This window comes from Penaeus chinensis, chromosome 42 (assembly GCF_019202785.1).
Source record: "Penaeus chinensis breed Huanghai No. 1 chromosome 42, ASM1920278v2, whole genome shotgun sequence".
Classification (NCBI taxonomy): Eukaryota; Metazoa; Arthropoda; class Malacostraca; order Decapoda; family Penaeidae; genus Penaeus; species Penaeus chinensis.
Window position 1 is genome coordinate 6,613,149 of NC_061860.1, and position 5,000 is coordinate 6,618,148.

Here is a 5,000-nt window from a genome sequence, read left to right on the forward strand (position 1 = left end):
TTCTCAGACTTCTTCATAGAAAAAGAAGAAGAAGAAGAAGAAGAAATAGCTTTGAATGGGTTTTAATTAAATTATCAATAATTATAGAAGGGGGATGTCTGGATAGTACCACGTATCAGCCAGTAACTCTGATATTTCAAGATACATAAACACTTTCAGGCAGTTAAATGGCACTCCTGTCTGTTCTCTCTCCCTTTTGTTGTGGTTATAGTATCAGGGTTAACATTGTATATACTCCGAAATTTAACGTCTACCCAGATCACATATGTTAAAAGTATATACTTCTTCTTAATTAATAGAGGCATAATTTCAGAACGTAAATGAATCTCTCCAGTAACAAAAATAATACATATTGGCTTCTTCATTAAAATATCAATTATGCAACCTTAATATAACAAGTACCAGTGGAATATAACAGCGTATTCATTAAACAAAGAGAATGTATTGTGGGGGCAACAAAGAAAACTGATATTTCGTAGAGTAAACTATTATATTTCACACTGTTTCCTATCCTTAGTGAAATAAGATATACATTGTAAGTGCAGCAGCCCAATTAAGAAAGTAAAACTGAATGAAAATGCTTTAAAAAATTATGTATTATACAAAAATAATAAAATAAAGTACTCTCTTTCTAAGTACTACTATCTTACATAGCTAAAGACCAATTAAAAGTGAGGTATACATAAGGGGTAACATATGCATAAAGACCAAGTAAGTGAGGTATACAAAGGGTGGTCTATAGACGATTTTTTGGGTCATAATTTCACATCCCTTGTGCTAATTACATGTGTTTGTGAAGTTTTCAAATATTCCCAATGACTATAAAAACACGATTTTTTTTTTCGTTCATAGTTTGTTTCTTTGAACTCTAGATACAGAATGATCTAGAAATATGTTTAACGCATTTCCGCTGTAACATGTAAGCACGGCTATGGTTCTTCGGTGAAAAACTAAGCGCAGTAGTCATGAGGTGGGCCTCTAATACCGAATTTCAGGCTTAAATGGCGGGGAATGCTTCTCCCAAGCGCTGAAAAAAAAACAAAAAACAAAACGTGTTGGTACTTTCCTTAATCTGCACCCTTATTATCTGAATGTATGTAGAACACCACCAACAAAGTTTAATCTAATAATGGTCTGGTGCGGGTAACGGATTAAATACAAGCTATTCGACCTTGATAACTTCAAATAACACTAGAAACTTATTTAATAAGCACAGATGTAGGCAAAATTTCTTACATCTATTTTACCCACGAGTTCTTATTAACGGAGAAGAGGAAGGATATGCCAAAAGGTTTCGCCTGTATAATCTTTCGCTTTCTTATTGCTGCCCAAGAATAAAGAAGATATCTTTTTAGATTTATGCGATTTCCCAGGCGGTATCTTCTAACACATGTTGATATAATAATAATTTAGAAGATGAAAAAACATGAATGAATAAAATAGTTTTCTGATCCTTTTACATTACAACAAGGTTACCAACCACACAGATGCGTTATTTTGGGATGGTCGATAGATTCAAATCATTATTTCACATACAAAAATGTGCACCTAAATACTTCCCCTGAAGACAAGGCCGTCAAACGGAAAAAGGGAACCGAAATATAACTCGGCATTATCTAATACATTTTTTTTTTTCATGTTCGCATATGATAAACATAGTCTAACTCGCAAATTTCCTACTCCTGAAAGGTTACAGATATAACATCCATCTTTATTACGTTTTCTATGTCTTTTATTGACGTCAGATGAGTTAATTTGGGTTTTCTGTAGTAATAGCTCTTGACTTATCTCTTGTCTTATGTAAGTCCAGTTCCAAATCCTTTGATTAGTTTATATCTCTATTATAAATGTACAAGGAATTCTTATCTTACACTATGCTTAGATTGGCGATATATCATTTAGCACATTAGGTTTTCTGGTAATCAAAGAACAAAGAATATATATATATATACACACACACACACACACATATATATATATATATATCTTATTCTTGTACAATCCAAACTCTTTGGTAAATAACAAGGATACTAATAAACGATGGGTTTTATTATTCCACTGTCTGACGTGACTATCATATATCCTATCACTGAGTTTGGTTTTATACGTCTACGTTAGAAATTAATTAAATTTTCACAATGCATTTGGCAACCATTAGAAATAAGTGACTAAATACGTTATAAAAAATCTAATGAATAGAGCAATAGCATTTAATAATTATAAAACTCACCACAAAATCATCCATCCCCAAACTATGAGTATCGCGTCACGGCTCGTCAACGACGATTTCGCGCATGAAATCGGTCACACATAGTGCCAGCGGCTTCTACAATCGGCCATGGCGGCAGCAATGTATGGGCACCCACAGGGCCGGCAGTTCCATCGCATTCCTGTTGTGGACAAGTACATCGTAGTTTCCAGAAGGGAAACTCGATCTCGCGGCTACATTTCTACTCAATAGATGGCGACACCACATTACCAAAGAGAAAAATCCGTGTATTCATATCGTGTCGTGTTTCAGTATTAAGATTAATCATGTGATTTTATGTGATCCATACGGCGGTCTAGATGTTATTTAGACAAGAAGTTGAAACAGAACCATACTGTGTTTTTCCAATGTGCTAGGAATCTCTCTTTCTTTCTTAGTCTTTCTCTTTTTTCTCTGTTTCTTTCTCTCTCTCTTTTTTTCTCTCTCTCTCCCACCCCCACACAACCACCCACACACGTGTGTGGGTATATATACATATGCATGTGTACATATATATACACACCCAGTCATACACACACACACACACACACACACACACACACACACACACACACACACACACACATATATATATATATATATATATATATATATATATATATATATATTCATATATATATGTCCATACATGTTATATATATACATACTCACAAATAAAATAGATATTTCCCCTAATTCTGGGAAACACTCGGACTTCTTCCAGAGGGCACTACGTTATCATCAAGTGTTGTAATGAGCACAAGGGATGTGAAGTTAGAATGACCCAAAAATTAGTCTAGAAACCACCCTGTGCATACCTCACTTGGTCTTTATGCATGTGTATTACTTATATATACACCTCAGTTTTTGTCTTTAGCTATGTAAGATAAAGGTACTTAATTAATTAATTATTTTTCTAGAAAGATGATACTTTATTTTATAGTTTTACATGAAGTCTATATATTTCCATATTTTTTACTAAAGATTCGGAAATTGTAAAATATAATAGTTTACCCTACAAAGTATAAGTTTTTTTTGTTATCCCACCATACATTCTCTTTATTTAAAGGGTACACAGTTATATGTCAATAGTACCGTTATATTAAGGTTTTATAATTGATATTTTGATGAAGAAAACAATATGTACTATTTTTTTTATTGGAAAGATTAATTTAAGTTCTGTAAATTAAGCATGTATAGCTTAAGAAGAATCATATGTTTGTACTAGATGTGATCTGAGTAGACTTTAAATTTTGAAATATATACAGTACTAAAACCGGATACTATTGCTATAATCATAGAGAAAGAGAGAGAACAGAGAAGAGTGCCATACAAGATCCTGAAAGACTTTTAGATTATCGTTAGATATCCGAGGTAAGAAAGAATATTCAGCTGTAATTATATAATTAATAAAATCATAAAATACTATATATTTGATTTATAAAACAAAAGAAAGTAAATATTTGGGATCAAACTATGTCTTCTTCACAGCTCGAGGCTGGCACATGGCACTTGAACAACATCCCGATGTGTCTCTCTCATTATTATTATGACATTAAAACCCATTCAAAGCGTAAGTGTTCTTAACATTTATAATTGTATACTATTAAAATGATGTATAGTCAAAATTTACTATAATGTACATACAATTACTCATACCATATATAATGACATATATGTTTTACATAATTTGTTTGTTTGTAAGAAATATTTTGTTCTTTCAAGAAATTATTTACTTAGATTTGATAACTTTACATTGTTTTATCATTCCTACATAAGAATAATTGTTTCTTTTCTAGGAATGGGTTTATGTTTTTTTTATTGTTTATGTTTTTGTTTTGTTTTTGTTTGATTTTGCTGAAGATTGGATTTATTCGTTCCTGGTGCTGTGCACAAGAATGAAAGAAAATAACATCTTTGGGAGACCAGGAAATGGAAAGAAGAAAAGGAAAGAAGATAGCTGAGAAGAACAACTTGGGTAAAGAGTGACAGGTTGGAGTCCCTGGACATTTTCGTAAATGTATGTTTATTTTATTTTAAAAGTGTAATGATTTATGATTCATAATGTCAACTAAAATTTGTAAGCTCAATAAGTGTTTTGATATCACCCCTTCTCTCAGTTACCTCTAAGGCTGAAGTTAGATCATAAATACCCTGTATGATTCTTCTTTTTTTACATTCTAAAGATAAATATTGGAGAAACCCCACATTGTAAATAACAGATAGTGCCCCTCTGGATAAAATATTTGCTTGGTTCCCAGAGGGCGCTACAGTGTGGATTCTCGACAGACTTCCAAGTTGTACATTAGGAACACTATATGAAATAATAGTCACAGAGGTTACTATGAGCTAACTTCAGCCTTAGAGGTACTTGAGAGAAAGATAATATCAAACAAATAAATGCAATTCAAAATATTTCCTGATATATTAGGTCGTAAATCACTACACTTTCAACAGTAAATCACTACACTTTCCAACCTGTCATTTTTCTTCGCTTGTCCTTCTTCTTCTTTTTTCTTTCTCCCTTACTGATTAATTTCTCATATCTATTATTATCTTCTTTTCATCGGGTCAGAGGATTCCTGAAGATGATCTTATCAAAACACACACACACAAACATTAACTTTGAATTAGCTTTAAATCCTCAATACCGTACGTATATCAAAATTTAAACTTCTCAGATCACAAATATTACAAACACATTATCCTTCCTAATTCATACATGCATAATTCCATAACCTGAATAAATCTT

The 5,000-nt window shown here is 32.2% G+C and overlaps 1 protein-coding gene across 1 annotated transcript in view; it reads right to left on the reverse strand.

Annotated features, from left to right (window-relative positions):
- LOC125047895 (probable flavin-containing monoamine oxidase A) overlaps positions 1–2,360 on the reverse strand; it is an 18,816-nt gene extending 16,456 nt beyond the window's left edge. The window contains exon 1 of the mRNA XM_047646442.1: positions 2,231–2,360. The gene's annotated coding sequence lies outside the window, so the exon portion shown is untranslated. The remainder of the gene's footprint in view (positions 1–2,230) is intronic.
- Positions 2,361–5,000: the final 2,640 nt, after the last annotated feature.